The sequence below is a fragment of the Phalacrocorax aristotelis genome, chromosome 2 (genome assembly GCF_949628215.1).
Source record: "Phalacrocorax aristotelis chromosome 2, bGulAri2.1, whole genome shotgun sequence".
Classification (NCBI taxonomy): domain Eukaryota; kingdom Metazoa; phylum Chordata; class Aves; order Suliformes; family Phalacrocoracidae; genus Phalacrocorax; species Phalacrocorax aristotelis.
The window spans coordinates 71014010-71033078 of NC_134277.1; the positions used below are offsets into that span (position 1 = coordinate 71014010).

Consider the following 19069-nt stretch of genomic DNA (forward strand, 5'->3'; position numbering starts at 1 on the left):
AGAAACACTGTAATATCAATACTTCCAGTCGTAAGGGTCTAAAACTGCTGCCAACGTTAAGTAAATGAATAACTTCCAATTGTCTACTGGTTGGGGGGGACGGTCAGTTAAAAATAGTACACAACTATTTTTTTTTTTTGCAAACACACAAAAAAATCTTATTATGATAACAGAGTTTTTTTTGATGATTTTTCAGTTGTCACAAGCACCACCTTCTAATACCTTTGGCTACAAAAGATGCCTGATGACAGGTCTGATAAGACACAGGCCTTTTAAAAATGTGAAAACATTCTTTAAACACAGTTGTCCTAATGAAGATTTTTGATACTACAAGCCTTGCAAAAATAGCTTTTCAGGAAACAATGGATCTACACACTTGGGATGACTTAGTTAAAACCAAAACATAATAGGGAAAAGTAAGAAAATCAATGTTCTGTGTTTGGATGCTTGGTATACCTTTATAATTTTAATCTCTGTAGATTAAACATTCTCTGTAGATCACTGTGCTCACAAAATGAAATACATTGAACTGCAAACCAAAGATCCTGAAACAAACCCAGCCAGGGGCATTAACAATGCTCCAGTGAGTACACTGGCACACTTTCATATTCCAGGTCAATGAAGTTTATTCTAAGCAAAACATCTGGACCACTATAAATCCAGCTTTCTTTAAAAACTAAATCTATGCTGAGCTTCTCTTCATTTCTTTAAGATGCCATTTAATTACAGTACTGATCAATGCCATTTTATAAAACCATCTCCTGCACTACTTCCCCCATTAACAATTAAAATTTTTTTTTTCTCTCATTCTACTTAAGGTAGTTTCTCAGAGCAGAGCATTAAAATCTTAACTTCTGGTCACTAGCACTAATTTTTGATCCAAATACATTACTTAAATGTTGGTATATGGTCATAAAGTTTTAGAATTTATTCATACCTTCTTATGCTTTTTTCTTCTTAGAGCTGGATTGAAACAAACACAGTATTTAAGGCTAGATTAAGATCTAGGCTAAGGAAATTAATCTTCATTGCTTCTTAGGCTTTTTAAGGGGAGTCATTGATATCAGAATTGAAATGGAAATAGGAGGACTTCCAACCCACTAAGCTGGTAAAGAATTATCTAAATAAGTATTCAACAGATTTTTGTCTTTTAGATGTGTTCAAAGTCAAACTGGGCATCTTTGGAGAATACACTTTCTTGGCAAAAACCTAGTACTACCAAATTCTGTCCATAAGATATTATACAGGCAAACACCCCTCACCCCGCTCCACCATGGAAAAAATGTGACCAAAGAATATTTCTCCTGTGCCCAATAGGCCCCATCAGCTGCTGTGTTCTTAGACTCAAGGTTTGGGAACGTCAATGGCTCTGAGGCTATGCCGTGAGTCCATTCACCCTGAGAAGCAAACAAACGAGCCAGGCACACTTGGTTCCTCAAAAATCTGTTCCTTTACCACAATACTTTGACACCTTTCCTAAAACAGATGTCCCAGACTGGTTTCTGTCTGATAACTCTCCTCCTGTATACACTGAAATTTCACTTTGGCCTTGCCTTATGGGAAGAACATCCTACTGAATTCTGTGTCAACTCTTCAGCAGCTTTGCCTTCCCCCATAAAGCTATGAAATAACTACTATAAAGTTAATGCCCAGATTAATGCGGAATTAAACTCCCCTGCCATGTTAAGCTGGATGCAAATAAATGCAAATGTTGCTGTGTAATGTCTTTTGCGTTGCTCAGAATGAGGCAAGTGATCCCCTGACTACAGATGTAATTTTCAAAGAAAAAAAACCAACACACTCACCACTCTAGCCACACTATGGGAAGTTCAATTCAAAGAGAATGATTGATTTCCTTGAAGATTGCATCACATAAAGGCGGCCTCCTATATGTCTTGCTTAGGGATTAATATTATGAGGGAGGAAAATATACTACTCAGCTCTAGCAAGGATAGGTGAATTTGATCCTTAAGTAGCATAAGCCCATTACAGTGGTGATTATTAGGGCAACACTGAAATGGCAAAATCTCAAGATACACCAATGCCTAAAGTGTAGCTAAACCACATAAATAAACACAGAGTCCCCAGAGAAAATATTACTATTTATAATTGTACCATAATATGTCCTAGAAACCTCAGAAAAGATACAAGGGCTAGTCATCATAGTAAAGACTCAGAGAGAGTCTCTGTCCCATTACAGACAGACAAACAGGTACTTATTTTTGTGGATAAATAACTGACATACAGAAATAGTTTGAACAAATTAACAGGATGTCTGAGGCAGAGCTGCAAGATAGACATCAGAAGACAGCAGCATGCTTTTCATGGTGGCACCAGTCAGTCCTTGCGGACACATTCACTTAAAAAGTCTCCCAATATCTTTGCAAAAAGGGGCTGCAAGTTGCTACTAGTCCAAGGCCTAGGACCTGCATTTGCTTGAAAAGACACATATCCGCAGAGAGCAATGCATTGCTGCACAGGGATCCATGGAGCATAACATATTATCTGGAAGAAGTACTGTGCTAACATGTTGTGCCATGCAGACATACTGTTAACTTGCTGTGAGAAGCAGAAGACGAAAGAGCTGACATTTGCCAACTTCCCCAGGATTTGTGGTAATGGCTAACAACTGCGTTGCCTATTGAAAAGAAATACCGAATGTGCGTAGGTTGTGGCAGGCTGTGTACAGGCTCTGATGCCAAGATGCAGAAACAGCATCTCAGAGGTGCCTTTCCAGGATATTTGTTTTCTTTATTTCTTTCCTCTTCTACAAAAGAACAACTGAACCATATTCCAGCACTCAGAAGAAGCCTCCTGAAGATGATGCTTCCAGTGGTATACAGAATTTTTTTGCTATCGCTCAGACCTTTCTTTTTCACAGCTTTGTAGTAGCCCCCATACATTACATATAAAAATGAATACATTGTTTGTCTGAGTGTCCCTAAGGGAGCAGAGTTATTGAGGTCTGAAATATCTTCATTCCATTTGCTGCCCCAGGGCTGATTGCTAGCCTGCATCTGCCATTCACAGGATCTGAAAGTTAGCTGGCCAGAAATAAAAGCTCCTGCAAGGAAACCATGTTTTACAGAAAAAAATATAAAAAGACAAATCTATAATTACCCAGTCACATTAGTGACAGTGAGATCCTCCCAGCTTTCCAGCCAGGTACAATTAGCAATTGTTTTAAACAATCAATGAGTTAATTACAGCAGTAACTTTCCATTACATTTCACAGGGAATGCATTATGTGGTGGAGGACATTAGAAACTGTAAAACAGTACTTTTATTTAAAAGCCAAGCAGAAACAATACCAGGGTAAGCAATGTATGCCCGAGTCCTGCATGACTTCCCAGCAGCACTCCTCCCGCAGTGCCAGTGGCTGCCAAGCCCCTCCAGTGCAGGCTCAGCACTGCAGAATGCCTCTTTCGCCTTTGTGGGTACACAATTTGCTCACAAGAAGAGACCTGAAGCCCCTATGAGGCTCAAAATGCATCTCTTCCCACAGACAGAATCTCATCTCACCAGCCAAAAAGCATGCTCTGCAGTACAGCAGATGCCATCTAGCAATGCAACTGCCATCCACCACTCTCTTAGCCTAAGTAACACATTTTGAAGTTGGTCAAATAAGACAGGACTACTATCAGTAACCACTTTTCATTTTGAACACTCGATTCTTGATCCTTTTCAAATAAGACATGACTACTGTCAGCAACCACTTTTCATTTTGAACACTCGATTCTTGATCCTTTTCTTAGCTTTTTTGTCTCTTTTTTTAAAGCTTCTTACTAGCAAAGATTAATGACTTCACTGTTCCTGTGCAACAGGGGAAAATAAAGGGAGCATTGCTAAGCATAGCTACGATTTATATATCTGTACATGAATCCTACTGTTTAGCTTTGATTTGCTGCATAAGCACAATTCTAGCAGGGTATGAGATACTCATTTATATCAAGTCAATTGATAAATTGATGCCTACCATAAGAGCTGGCATCATAATCTAGTACCTTGCACTTTTGTGGTTCATTATCATCTCAAGAGTGCTCAGGTCTGCGTTCAATTATATGTTGCCAGAACACAATTTCAGCCTCAAGTAATGACTGTAGACTTCTAGATCCTGCCCAGTAAAGCCAACAAAAATATTCCTGTGGAGTTTCAACTGGTGCCCAGTTCCTTCTTCCTCTGGCAACTGGGCATTTCATTACAAGAGGCAGAGATCAGCGTTGCTGGGATGCACGCAGAAGGTCAACCTACAGCTGTCGGAAAACCACAGCTGCTTTGATAAAAATGCAACAGCGTACTGCATTCTGGACTCTCCTTTTCCAGGCTGGTTGGAGCAAAGGCCTTCACCAAGGGAACAGCAACCCCATTCAGATGCAGGTAATGCACCCCATTTTGGCACCCCAAATGGCAAGTGTGTTGCTCAGAGAGCATATATTCTCTCAGCCTCTCCAAGAGAGACAAGCTGGCATATGAAAAGAGCAGGCGTGTATTAGGAGAGTTATAAAATACAGCATTTCTCTCTCCCTAGCCCTAAAAAAAGCTGAGTAATGTCATGTTATTACCTTCCTTTGGAGATGGCTGTCAGCTATACTACTACCTGCTCAGAGGAATGAGATGAAAGCAAGCCAGCAACAACTTGTCCTCTCCCTTCAAACAGCCTGAGCACCAGCCATGCTCACTAGGTCTCTGCAATCCACTAGCGCCGAAATCAGTGCAGAACCCAACAACCCACTCGCTTGAGCTACCGTTTCAGTTTACAACATTATTTGTAAGAAGTTATCTTCTCCAGTGCTTTGCCAATTACACCCTACAAATGCTGGGAGCACAAGGAAAGCACCATACTTAGGTTCTTATGCAAACGTGGACATTCACATAAAGAAGGTTAGCCTGAGAAACAAAGACACACCTTTCGTCTACTGATGCAATACCCCACTCCAGATAATTTGCTTCTCTTTTAAGGAGAAGAAAGTATATCCCAAACTAGTTCACAGCAAAAACTTAACAATTCCACACACACACATACATTCTTGAAATGGATATTGTTTTTCACTGTCTTGTCATGTTTAATCTCCAAGGTTTTGGCACAATGAAAGTTTCCCTGTAATAACTCCATAGAGACTTCAAAAGAACTTTGTTTCCCTAACGGAATGTCACCAGATTATGATTAATTTGCCTATCCCTTCAGGTCTCAAGGAAAGATGATTTTAAAAAGAAAACAAATGAAAAGACAAGCCAATCTGACAGTCCAAGTTTTCAAATACGACTAGCGACTATAGGGGCCAAGCTTGAAGTGCACTAAAGCTTTTCAAAAGGAAGGGGTGAGAATTTTCTAGAAAGCAGCTCCCTTTAAGACGTGTCCAGCTGGCCAAATTAGCTAACAAACAAAACAGCAATTGTTTGGAAAAAAATAAGCCTAAACCCCACAGATTTTAGTCCCATCTTTAAATACAATTTCTGAAATGACACCATGGACTTTACAACCAGACAGCAGAGAAACAGCTCTGTTTCAGCAGAGTGTGACTCCTTGAGACACAGAGTCACAGAAGTGACAGAAGCAGGGTTGCTAGTGCAGCAATTATAACAGCACTTCTTCAGTGAAAAACAGCTTGTAAGCAAGAAAGCTTGGACACAAAACAGGTCAAAACCACTCCAAAATGACTCAGAGGTCTTCAAAGACTTGAAAACAACAGGTCAATTTTAATGGCTGTAAAAAAACCCACACTGTTCTCCTGAAAAGTTATGGATCAGAATTAAAACGATGAACACATGCAGGGCTGATTGCCAGTTAAGAATTTCTCCTACAAAACAAGTTCCTGGGCAACCTACACAAGGGATGGACACAATCCCGATCCAGCTAGGAAAGAGTTTGGCATACAGCACAGCCTCTGCCCCATCCAAGTGTGAATGTGCTGCCCCCAGTTTGCAGTCCACCCGTTAGGGCAGTCTGGGTCAGTCTGTGGACTTGGTAAGTAGTTTCAGTGCCTACCACGAAGGGTAGCACAGACCATGGCTCCTTCCAGCTGGTTTGGTCCCTGCAAGAAATGACCCTGTTCAGCCCCTGTAACTGCTGGCACTGCTGGTTTGACTTTTGTCAGATGGTTTCTCCTTGCCCTCCTTAGCCTGCCAGTTCTCCAAGGCCAGACGCCTTAGGGCCTACTATAAACTGGTGGTGGTGCGTTCATTTTCTTAATTTTTTTTCTTTTTCTTTTTTTTTTAATGAAAACCCCAACCAATCACTGTTCAACACCATGGCATCCAGACTGAACACCCTCTCATTGCTTCTGCTATTTAAGGCATTTGTAAATAACTGATAAGGATGCCAGCACTTACTTATCGCTGCAGATGGCTTATTGTTTTGGCAGAAGGGGAAAAACCACCACCTCAGGCCTAAAGCAGGTTTCTTAAATGGAGGTTAGTCACTCGTGTTGCTCATGACTATATGCTTAGGCCTTGGAGCTACCGCATCTACATGGCTTGTGAATAGGACAAAGCTTCTTTCACACTGAGATAAATAAGCAGAACACCATACCAATTAGCTTGATACACTGCTGGTGTAAGATAGCATAAATCTATTGAGTTCAGCATGGCTAAATCATTTACTCTCAGTTGAGATCTGTCTTAAAAATAGGAGTAATAAATAATAGTCACCGGGATGCTAACCCTGTCTCTCCCCTCAAAGAACTATGCTCACTTTGCTTCCTAAGCACAAATGTGCCTGTACAAATGAAATCATCCTGGGTCATTTTCTTGCTGTGGGGTGAGGAGTTACATTATGTCCATGAAAAACTAGAGCAGAACAGGTAAATTTATAAAGCATGGGTGATCACAGCCTGGGTGCAGCGGCAGAGAGTGGACTGGCCTCTCAGTGTAATGATCCCACCAACCTTCCTTCAATCATTCCTTCAAGACCTGAAGTTATCCCCGAGAGACGTAACTCTCATCTGGGTCAGGTCTCCAGTGAGTAGATTAGCTTGGCCTTTGGGAAACAGAGAAAGTACATTTATCTAGTTATATCATTTGGATCTTTTCACTCTACTCTGTATAACTGCTTACAGTAGCAGAAATGAAAGGAGAAAAGCCATTGCTTCTTTATTTTCTTCCTTCCCTAAAAATGTGATCCTTCCTTCCTCCACTCCTCATCCTTGTTCTCAGCCATTTTTTATTTTGGATATTTAACAAAGATACACTACTTTCAGGTTCTGTTTGACTTCTGTAACTAAAACTAAGATGCCTCAGAAGCCTCATATGCCTAAGCACACACCTTTCTTTCCTATTCACTTGTTTCAGATACAGATAAAATATTCAACAGAGAAGTCATCTACTGTTCACTATGCACACACACCCCACCCTCCACCCCCCCAAAAAAAAAAAAAGGGGAAAAGAAAAGCCAGTAAGGTGCAGTTGAGCACAAAATAATACCAAAACCCTTGGCTGTCTGGATCAGCAGCGTACAGGCAGTAAAACTGAAAGAAATCTCATTAGCATGACATAACGGTCAATTATAATAAGCAAGATTTAATGTTAAGTACCACAGCCTGATTAATCTGCAGATATTTCTATTAGTGGGAACGGTGCTCTACAAGTTTCGAGTTCATTGCACCACATTAAGCAAAAGATGGGAAAGGTACAAGGAGAGACAGATTCATCCCCTGTGTAATTGTGCTGACTCCAAAAGCAGATCCTTTCATTCCTGGAAAGGCTCTGACTTGATGTCAAATCCATGCAGACTCTGAGGGCTTCTCCTGATCATCATTTTCCAGCAGGATATTGAAGGGGTTTGCTTTTTGGTTTTTAAGTGTTTTCCCAATACATTTCTAAGTGTATATAAACAATCAAAATGAAAAAGACAAATGCTCCATGCTTCAAAACATTTTGGGTTGGATTCACGCTTGAACAGTCAGACTAGAGTGCCTGAGGGCAAAACACACCATGGAAAGTACAGTTTGTAGCCCAGCCTGCCATTACATCTGGAAAAGGTGGAGTATTTGGAAAATAAATCATTTCTGTAGGAATGCCTGGCCTTGCAGTGCTCTGCAAAACTGAGCTTCCCACTGCATAAGTTTAAAAAAAAAAAAAAAAAAAAAAAGAAAAAAAAACCCAAAGCTTTTGCATAAAGTCCCTCTTCACAGGGAATTTCCCAAACCTCATCTACAGCTTTAGAGACTCACAGTCTAAACTTTCCAAAGAGTTAAGTCTTGCCTACTTTTACACTGAACTGCTACGGAATGGAGCACCATTGTAACATTAAGCCATCAAACTGAGTGACCTGACAGCCTAAGTCCCTTCAGACCTAAATTATTCTGTGATGCTAAGTAGCGTTGGTTTACTCAAAACTGAATTTTGGTATGTTGGAAAATAGTTTTGGGAAAAGTTGTTTAACTCAAATTGAAGATCCCTTAAAAAACAGATTTAGAAAAACAGCATGAAAAATTGAGAGTAAGTAATGCTCCAATTTGTTTTGGTACTGAGTAAAGTCTGGGCAATCACATGGGACTTTCTTCCTATTTCACTGTTCTGAAAAAACTCAAAGTGTGACAAAAATTATTTTCAAGTAAGACTATTACTTATTCCACAGTGTGGGCTTCCGCTCATCTTTCTTGTTCTTTGCATCTGTCATGAGGGAGGGGAAATAGCTATTAAACCACACTCATCTCTCAAAAAATGCTCTCTCTTCCTGCAGAGCTTTTTTTTCCACTACAGCTGCACTCAAGAAAGTCCTTAGTGTTCTCTTAAATTGTCAACAACATTGTGAATCTATGGGGATCTGACAACTGGTTACAAGAACTAGAAAACCAGCCATACTTTGCCATTTCTTACAGACATTTTATGTAGCTGTATCGGACCAAGACTGGGTGAAACAAGAATTACTCAGAGGCAGAAATACTGCTGGTCAGTCACAGCTACAGCTACAGCTTGCTCTGCGCTTCACCTATATGTGGATTCTGTGACTATCCCTCTACTCATTCTACTTCATAAATACAACACTGCACAAATTTTTTTGGTTTTTGTTTAGTTTTTGTATTCTCTCAGGTTAATACTAACCCACAGACTTTCTAACAGGCACATCTGCTCCTTTACCAGCTTGATAGGATGCTAAAAACGGTGACAACACCTTCTGTCCCACTATCTGACAGTGGTAGGATTAGAAAGCTTGAGGAATCTGGACTTTACTCGCATACCTATTGCAGTCTATTGCTTGAATATCAAGGCAAAAATTAGTAAATTCTAGTTTGTTTCTCAATCTGATATATAAGATACTAGCTTCCCTGTTGCGCCAGAATTGTTCTAATCAACATATAAAAGACTGTGTTGGACCACACTCTACCTTTATCATGTATCACATCCAGTTTCCTCGGAAAAGTTCTCATTTGCAGATCATTTATCCAATAGACCATGATGGTTCCTTCAGAGATCGAGTCTAATCTTCAGTTAGACCAACTAGCCCTTATGAAAATCAACAGGTCTCTGCTTTCCTAGATACCTACTCCTAAATCTTACTGCCCTCAGTGGAGGTAATGCATGGACATAAGCATGACTATGCCAAAAGAAGTTTCAGATCATTCAACTCCTGATCTCCTGGGAGTGGGGAGCGTGGAGAAAGATTTTGTAAGGAGACAGTCAAATTACATTTTTTACTACTTCTTGTTCAATATCTTTGAAAGATACTGTAGTGCTATGCTGTTAGCTACTTATAGGATGATCTAGTGAGCTTCCTTCATAGCTGTGAATATGCACAGATGCCCCCCTGTAATTTCAGTGAACAATGGCATTACACAAGTGATGAATATAACCGTAAGTGCCTACCTAGGGAGACTGCCCTGCAGAGTGATGCCATTCACTGGTCTAGGTCACAGGAGAAGAGAGATTCCTCAGTAGCTACACCCCAAGAAGACAAAACAAAAGACAAGACCAACTGCTTCTCAGTTCCAACTCACTATGGTCTATATTTTGGAAGCAGAAGAACCAGGGCTGCAGCTTCAATAAAAGAGGTGAGCTTTACAGAGGCCCAGCTCTGCTTCTTATGAACACCAGTGCAGTAAGCGTAGCTCTGCTGACACATCAGCAAGGGCAGTAGAGTTAGGTCATGTCACCAGTACATCTGTCATGTGATGCAGTGACAACTGCAGTTATAAAGGATGCCTTCTACTTATCAAAGTTCTACCTGAAGCCTTTTCACTGTAAATATCTCCACTGAGAAATAAATTCAGGGAAAAGATTTGGGAAACACTGGTAACACTAACAAACCTGTGAACACACAGCACAGTTAGCAATACCACTATTAGAGAGGACTAACAATCATGTTCATTTGTGTTCCCACATTTATTTACAAACTGGCTTATATGTAGGTTCCAAGATGACATCACTCATCATGAAAATTTTCTCCTCTCTGATGTAGGTTTATACACAGCAGCTCTGTAAAATAAATACTAGAACCACCCCTTAAAACTAGAGGCTGTAATAGCACAGAAGGACAGCGTAACTATCCAAGCTAACATAAGGTCAGGTCACGCTCTGCCAGGAAAAAAACAAAAAAACAATTAAAAGAAAAAAGCTGTTATTTTGCTTTACTGGAATGGGTGAGTGGATAAAACACTGGGGGGTTTGGTTTGCATTCCCAGTTCCTTTCCAAATTTCTTCTTCTTTGACATTGGCTAAGTTGTTTAGTCTTTCTAGGCTTCAAATGTTACTATTTTCCTACTTGGATGTCTAGCGTGGTTATGGATGGTTGAGTTTCAACATCTGTTTTTGCCCATGATGAAAGACAGCAGAGAAGTACACATAGCAGAATACCCGTTTCGCTCTATACCATGAACAGGTATCTATTTACCTGACTGCTACACCCATGTATAATCACGGCATCCTATGCCAGCAACCAGCCTCTCTGCATTCCTGGCCATGTTTTAGAACAGCTTGACCAGAAACCCACAGGACACCTTCCCATACCTCAGTTTCTTCATGTGAAGTAATCCAGGCAAATATCACTGCTTATCACTGAGAAAGAACGGCAGACTAATTCCATACTTAAAATCCATGCTGAAAGGTGCCACAGAGATGACCAGTTTCTGTTATGAATGCTCTGCCTTCTTCGCTTACAGTAGGAGATTGTTTTGACACTTTTTCTTTCCAGTCTCAGATCTGGGTTTGTCCCTAGCTCCTCTTTGCAGCCTGACAGCTGCTGAAGTTCTGCATAATCACAGAGCACAGAATAAGCACAAAACTGACTCAAAATCTAAACTCCATTTCCAAGTGCACCCTCTGCCGTCTTTCTGAAAGAGCCTTTTCTCCTCCCTCTGCCTGTGTTCTCCCCCTCCCCCCGCTGGTACGGGCTTGCCCAGTTTGCGTGTGGATATAAAGAGACTGGTTTTGGTAGCCACCAGATACCGGTAAATACAGCTGCATTTTCTATCGTGTTGCAATATGTTCAAACAGGGTTTAAAAAAAAAAAAAACAACTCAGTAGCAGAATATAATTTCCCCCTACCTCAGCATTTTCTCACATTTTCCTAAGCTTCTTTGTAACCGAGGGCTGAGAAAAGTGCCACTAGGCCGTTTCAGGTCTTCTAGATAACTTTCTACACCACCTCCACTGCATGTGCTGTTATTCAGCAGTTACTGCAGATCTCAGTTTCAGCAGGATTTGCAAGTCAATCCTCTATCTGTAAATCCCAGATGGCTCAGTGATTTTTAACACAGCTATTGATCTCCTCATTCATACATACCGGCTTCTGGGCAAACACATCCAGCTGCTCCCATCAACCCTGTCTGACTGCCACAAGCAGAAAAGAGGACTTTGTGAACCCAAATGCTACCCGCTAATAATACTGCCACTTTTAGAAATAAAATTAGGCAGGAATAACCATACGGTTTGCGCGTTTGCCTACCTGATAGAGATTACAAGGCTGCTGCCAGGCTCCCTCCCTTGCTCCGCAACAGCTGTGCTTTCAGCAACTGAGCAACAGCCTTCCTAAGTGTTGTGCTCTGAAAATGCACACGCTTGACACACACCCCTCCAGCCTCGCCGTGCCAGACAGCCCCTTCTCCTCCGCTGTCAGCCGGCCGAAAAACAAGTTGCAACTGAATGACCAGCTCCCGTATGAAAGGAAGATACAGAGGTTGGAACAATCAATGCAATTAACCATCCTGAAAACAGCACGAGGCTTTTTGTAAAATGGGAACAATCGGGGTTTATCTGCCCCTTCCCCCCCTCCCATATATTACCTATAAATGAAGATGGTCTTTAGAAGATCCCTGCATATTTTATTTCAGCTGCTCTCTCTTTCCCCTTCTGCCTTACACCACTGCAGAACAGAAAGAATGGATTTAGGCTCCCCGGCGATGGGGAGGGTGACTGCTCCTTACCTCCGTGAGGCAGGGATTCCTACCTCCTCACCGAGACCTCCAAGGGACCACTCGCGTTCTGATAAATGATAGATGAAACTGGTTTTGGAGACAGAGGGGTGCTGAAGGGGAAAGGAAACAAGCCAAAGGTCCAGCTAGCTTTCCCTCCCCACCCATGCTCTTCCCCTCAGATCACTAAGCTTGCTACCGTAAATCAAGCCTCCACACGGCTGCAGCAGTATTAGGAGAGTTCAGGCAAAGTGGCACGGGTATCGTATACTACTGCCACTCGTTCGCGTTTTAAACACGATTTGTTGTGCTTTCTAACATGCAGTTTGTCTCCTTCTGCAGGGAATTATTCAGCCAGGCAGTCACATGGCTGCAGCAGCATAATTAGAGGATTCAAACCCTGGTAAGGCTCTTCAGGGTTTTGATCTGGAAATCATGGGGGGGAAGGGGATAAATAAAACCAAATTGTGACAAAACCCCACTATCTTTGTGCAATTAGCAGCTTGTAACTCTCCCAGTCTGCACTCACCCAGGGCTTGCTGTCACAGAAAAACTCTGAGTTGTATAGTAGTGTAAACCTCACCTAACTTAGAGAGGAGCCCATGAATACATGAAGTTGTATACATGAATACGTGAAGTTGAAAATAAGCAGGGAAGCAGGCTGCAACACATCCTCAGTAAGGGAATGGCTGCGGGGGAGAAGAGGATATGTATGAATGTGAGTTTATCAGATTTGGGGGGCCAGAAGTTTCAGTAATTTAAAAATAGTTGAAACTTTTAAATTCAAATTCCAGTCCCATACAAGCCTTCTCCAAGGTTCAAAACTGTTCACAACCAGAACATTTGAGGGTTTCATAAAGTCTAACGTGATCTGATAAAAATATTTGGATCTGAGATTTTGGGTCAGACCAGCTTCATGAAAATGCTCTGGAAAGTCTTTATTGTGCAGAACGCAATAAAATTAGCATGGAGTTTATAAACGCGAGTGCAGGACAGAGACCTCTCAGCCTTTGCCACAGTGGGATCAACCACAAGTTTATAGCCAATTTAAAACTTAGTCCAAGCCATTTCTTCCTCCCCCCTGCCCAAACTTAAGGAGCATTTGGATGCATTGCTGCGGCACATCTGACTGCAATGACAGACTCCTGCAGCCATGGGTTCGACGTCCCATCAGCACAGCCAGGTGTGGTGGTAGGACGTGAGCCCCAACAAAAAGATCTCTGGCTCTGGTGGATGCTGTCATGCTCTCCATGTCCACATGTGGTTAGGTGTACTCCTTAGGCTCCCCTTGCCCCCCAGGACCACGCAATGTTTCATTTGCTTCAGTCGACAGACTGCTTCTAGCTGACTTTCAACTTCTTTCATAAATTGCTTGCAATATTTCTTCCCTGATCACAGTTTTGCTTATTGTTTTCTTTCTATTTAAGTTGTGTAATGAGGTAGCCAGTTTCATTTTTACCACTTCACTGATTTTACAGATTACTTCATGTAATTGTTCATTCTCTTTTCCCAGGATGTTCCTTCCTCTGTTCCCCACACCAAGGCTGCTACGAGCAGCCTCGACTCTGCATTCAACTCCCCACACAACACAGCTCTTGCTTATAATTCTCCTTACGGTCAGGGGCATTACAGATGCAGTCAAAATGCATCCAAGAGCCAGTCAAAGAGCAGAATCCTGATGGAGGAGGCGCTAATGGAGGTGCACAGACCCACAGCGGGCACAGGCGGCTCCTCAGCACCTTTCCCTTCCCCTGGTCTGTGATGTCTGTCCCTCTGAAACTTTCCTTCTGATCAGCTCCAGCCTGGAGCACTATCAAATACAACACCTCTAGCCTTTCCGAAGTGCCACCCAATCGCTATGTACTGCCGTCGTCCACTGAAGTGGGAGCTGAGGGGTGGCTGATGGCCGTGGCCACAGAAGTCAGTGATCTGGAAAATGAGTGGAGGAAAAAGTGGCGCTCCTGGAGGGAAAGGTACATCTCTGACCCTGCCATTTACGTGACCTTTTATTTCCTCATTCTGATCTGGTGATGTTTGTGGCCAGAGTGATACCAATGTGGGTTTATCTCGCAGCAGACAGCACTTGAACCTGGGTCCTGGCTGTCTCTTGGGATTCCCGCACCTTTTTCCTCTACAAAAGCCTTTCTGCTTTGTGTATGACACCACCCTGAGACTCCCATCTCTCCAGCAAGCTGCCCTTTCCTTACCCATTCCACTTAACCCCCCGCAAAGCACATGCAGAGAAACCTACAGGAAATAAATGTTCACAATAAAAATGGAAAAACTTGCTAATAAAAAAAAGAAAAAGAAGAAAAAGAAAATCCACTGGGGTTGCTGGAAATTTGAGTGTGGAAGTCCCCAAACTCAGCGGGGAACTCAGTGATGGATTTGGTGTTGGACTCTAATGCAATTGAAAACTTGCATGTATGAAAAGGCTTAAAGAAGAAAGCTGAAAGAATATACAGATTTCTGTGATTTTACCGTCCTAAAACTATCGACCTCTAAAAGGAACACATAACACTTTTTTAACTTTGTATCTCACTTTGGCACAGAAACCTTTACAATAAAGGGAAAAGGGGGAGCCTAAAACCAGAGTAAAGTCCATACAGCAGGGTTCTGAATCAAAATTTATCACCTGTCTCGTGAAAAAGACAGCAGTGCGTACCACAGCTGCCACCTGTAAATCACCAGCTGAACAAGCAGCAGCAAGTCAAATGGACTAGTGCTGCTGAGTACTTTCTGAACAGTTAGGTAAGCAATTCCTGACGCTCATCTCAGGAACATCTTTGCTGTCCTGACACACAGCATTGCCCAGTTTCATCTTGAGAGGCCTGTGCTTGTCTGTTCCAGTAAAGAGGGCAGCAGGTCCTCACAGATGAGAAGTTCTCCCCTCAACCCAATTTTTCTGTCTTTAGCCCCATCTACCTTGTGAATCAAGTTAGTTGCTTATAACAACTGCTTAGAAATGCAAGGCGCACTCTCATTAAAGAGAGAAACATTTACTGAAGAATCAGATGTTTCCTTTTTCCAGTTTCATCATGTGCAGTGTCCCCCAAAAAAAGATCTTAAATCTTAGTATTTTAAAAATATTAATAAATATAGAAGAGCATTCTGTGCAACTTCACTTTGATTCACAATGTGCAATTGGTCTAATTTTTAAACTTTCTGTGCTTTAAAATAAACCTCGTCAAACCGCTGTGATTCTGGCATGTTCACATGACTCGGGGAGCTGGGGTTCCATGAGAAACTGCAGCGTGGAGTGAAGCTGTGTGCTCTGTTCCTCACAGAAAGGCTGAAAATTTTGGGCAGCCATCATTGTTGGTGCAGCTCCACTGGGTTCATTGAACTCAGTACAGTGTGTCCAAACCAACTGTCTTTTGTTTCTGCATGGTAGAGATAAACGTGAAAAAATGAAACCCATTTCATAAAAATTGTAAGAAAACTTTAAGACAGATCAATGAGGGAAATGGGCAAAAAAATCTGATGCCAAGCAAAACTTGTATGTGAAACAGAGACAGCAATACTTTTTCCTAGTTTTGCTAGACAGACTTATTTTTAATGCTGTATCCCCATATAGAATTATTTTTCCTTTTCTCAGTATAAGTTTAAAAAAAAAAATTCCAAAACCATGTCTACTTCAAACTCCCTAGAAATAATGTGAAAATAACGTCTAGCAGCATTTTAATGACACAGAGAGATTTACTGCAGATTAAGTTTGATTAAGTATTGCTAAGCAATGAGGCATTTCAGGGAACTATATAATAGTGAGGGAGTTTCTGAATTCAGTCTTTTGTCTGTAATACTTTGAGTAACTTACAAATTCATACAAGTTCATATTATACAGTGTTTCATGCAGGCAACCTAAATGCACGTTTTTTAAAAAAAAAGTCCATAATATAAACATTCCTAGCATAAAAATGCTGTATTTCAGAGAATATTCACCCCGAAAATGCTTTGGAAACAATAGGAATACTTATTGAGATTGAGAGCAGACCTGCAGACAAGGACTTGGGGGTACTGGTGGATAAAAAGCTGGACATGAGCCAACAATGTACACTCACAGCCCAGAAGGCCATCCGTATCCTGGGCTGCATCAAAAGCAGCGGGGCCAGCAGGTCAAGGGAGGTGATTCTGCCCCTCCGCTCCGCTCTGGTGAGACCCCACCTGCAGTGCTGCGTCCAGCTCTGGAACCCTTGGCAGAGGAAAAACACAGACCTGCTGGAGCGGGTCCAGAGGAGGGCCACAAAAATGATCCAAGGGCTGGAGCACCTCTCCTATGAGGACAGGCTGAGAGAGTTTGGGTGTTCAGCCTGGAGAAAAGAAGGCTGCAGGGAGACCTTATTGCAGGCTTTCAGTACTTAAAGGGGGCTTACAAGAAAGCTGGGGACAAACCTTTTAGCAGGGCCTGTTGCGAAGGGACAAGGGGTAATGGTTTTAAATTAAAAGAGGATAGATTTAGACTAGATAGAAGGAAGACATTTTTTCCAATGAGGGTGGTGAGACACTGGCACAGGTTGCCCAGAGAGGTGGTAGATGCCCCATCCCTGGAAACATTCAAGGTCAGGTTGGATGGGGCTCTCAGCAACCTGATCTAGCTTTACAGGTTGGGGGCTGACCTACTGGAAAGCAGCTCTGCTGAGAAGGACCTGGGAGTGCTGGTGGACAGCAAGCTGACTGAGCCAGCAATGTGCCCTTGTGGTCAAGAAGGCCAACGCCATTCTGGGGTGCATTAAAAGGAGTGTGGCCAGCAAGTCGAGGGACGTTATCCTCCCCCTCTACTCCCTACTAGCGAGACCACAACTGGAGTACTGAGTCCAGTTCTGGGCCCCCCAGTTTAAGAAGTACAGGGAACTGCTCGAGCAAGTCCAGCAGGGAGCTACAAAGATGATCAGGGGTGTTCCTTTCTTGCGGGTTCTCTGTGCAGCACCTACCACACTGCAGCTCCATTCCCACCTGGCTGTCAGACAGTACTTTAGTACAACTAACTTAGCAAAGACCTTCATTCCAATGTAGGATAAATGAATACAAATGAAACTTTCCACAGTCATGCACCATACACAGTTTTGGCTATCCATTCAGAGACATGACGCTCTGCAGAAGGCATTTGGATGCCATGCCGCATCAGATCACGTGAAGCATAAATTCTGTATAGTGCACACACATTACACAAGCAGTCTTATTTTCAGAATAGTTACTTAATTATCACATATTCCACAGCTTTTTAAAAAGGCAAGCTTGGTCCAAATCCTTCCCAATGAGGAGGGCAGCAGCTTTCTCTATATTGAGGGGCCACATGATTCTGAGAGAAGAGAAATAACTATGCTCCATGGGAGGAGTAAGTACATAGTTCAACCATGAAAGCATATGGCATCCTTTTTAATACACAGACAGCTAATACTAGGGCATAAGTACAGGCATCATTGCTTGGCTTGACAAGGTATGAATTTTCATCTTCCAATCAAACTGGATGCTGTAGCAAGAGCCATAACAAAAGCAGGTGCATGAAAATTGCTGGTCCTCAGTATCCTTTGAGAGAGTGGTGTCAAATGTGTCCAACAGCTCTGTCAACTGCTACAAAAAGATGGGCTGTAGACTCACAAGGGCCCAGCAAGTGGCATTCAGAAAGAACAGGAGGAAGAAGCAAACACAGTGAGACTTGGCTTCAAGGTCAAATCTAAAAGCAATGATAGAAAAGCAGCTCAAGCCACGGGGAGAATTCATTATTCTGTGGCTATCTCCATACCTTGGCTAGGAATTCTGGTCAGCACCTGGGAGCCAAATTTAACCCTTTGTAGATCTACTAACTTCCGTGGTGTCTTTACTGCATAATTTTCTTAAAGAGCTCTGGGATGCTTACCTGAAGCTCTTTGTAATGAGAGGAAGTTCAAGAAAAACCACATTACCCTAAGACTGAATCTAAATACAGACCAAACTAATTTGTTCTTGTCTCACCGGAAGTCTGGAACTGCCTATGCAAAAACCTGGATTAAATTCTCCCACCTTAGCTTGCAAGTAGTTCCAATGAAATTTGGGCTGTCAAGGTAGTGAGTGAATGAGAGTATGGCAAAGCAGGATTACTACAACAAAGCTATTATCTGGCTGACATGGAGGTGGATGCAGGGGTCATCCGAAGCATCTCAAATGCCAGTACTGGTGGCTTTCACTAACAGCCAGATCTCTCACATCCTTTCAAGATATGTGTATTTTTAGAACTTGCTGCATGTTAAACATGGGAGGTTTTAAATGGGATAAAGGATAAAACAAAGCAGCTGAAGAGAGCTGCTCACACTTTTGTATGGTGGCAATGCAACAGAGGTGAAAATGGTCTACCTCAGAAGCCAAAGTTTTGCCTAATACAGCTCCCCTGAAGTCAAATAGGGCAACTTCTGTGCCAGGCAAGATCAGGGAGAAGAGCTGGACAAAACATATGTCTGTGAAGTGCACAGCCTTGTGTGTTAGAGAGAGACCTCATTTCTGAGAGCTCAGGAAGCTGCAGAGACAAATAAATCTCCAAATCCAGGTTTTAAGTTATGTGCTCAGTATGACACTTCAGGCAAACCCATAATATTCAGTGCCTGCATACATCTCATGCCCTTAGGGAGAATTAAGTGTTTGTGAATTGTAGCCTGAGCAACCTGACAAAGAACTGTGAGCATTGAGAGGGTCAGTGTTTCACAGCCGGAATCAGGTGGGTGCAGCTGCAAAATGCCTTAGAAATTTAT

General features: G+C 42.2%; 1 protein-coding gene across 4 annotated transcripts in view; it reads right to left on the bottom strand.

Annotated features, from left to right (window-relative positions):
* The window catches only part of PHACTR1 (phosphatase and actin regulator 1), a 314482-nt gene that overhangs the window by 171180 nt on the left and 124233 nt on the right, over nucleotides 1–19069 (bottom strand). Inside the window, exon 1 of one of the 4 annotated variants that reach the window (XM_075084045.1) lies at nucleotides 11882–11975. The exons of the other annotated variants lie outside the window; for them this stretch is intronic. The gene's annotated coding sequence lies outside the window, so the exon portion shown is untranslated. Of the gene's footprint in view, nucleotides 1–11881; nucleotides 11976–19069 lie in introns of those variants that run through there. 4 annotated transcript variants of the gene reach the window in all.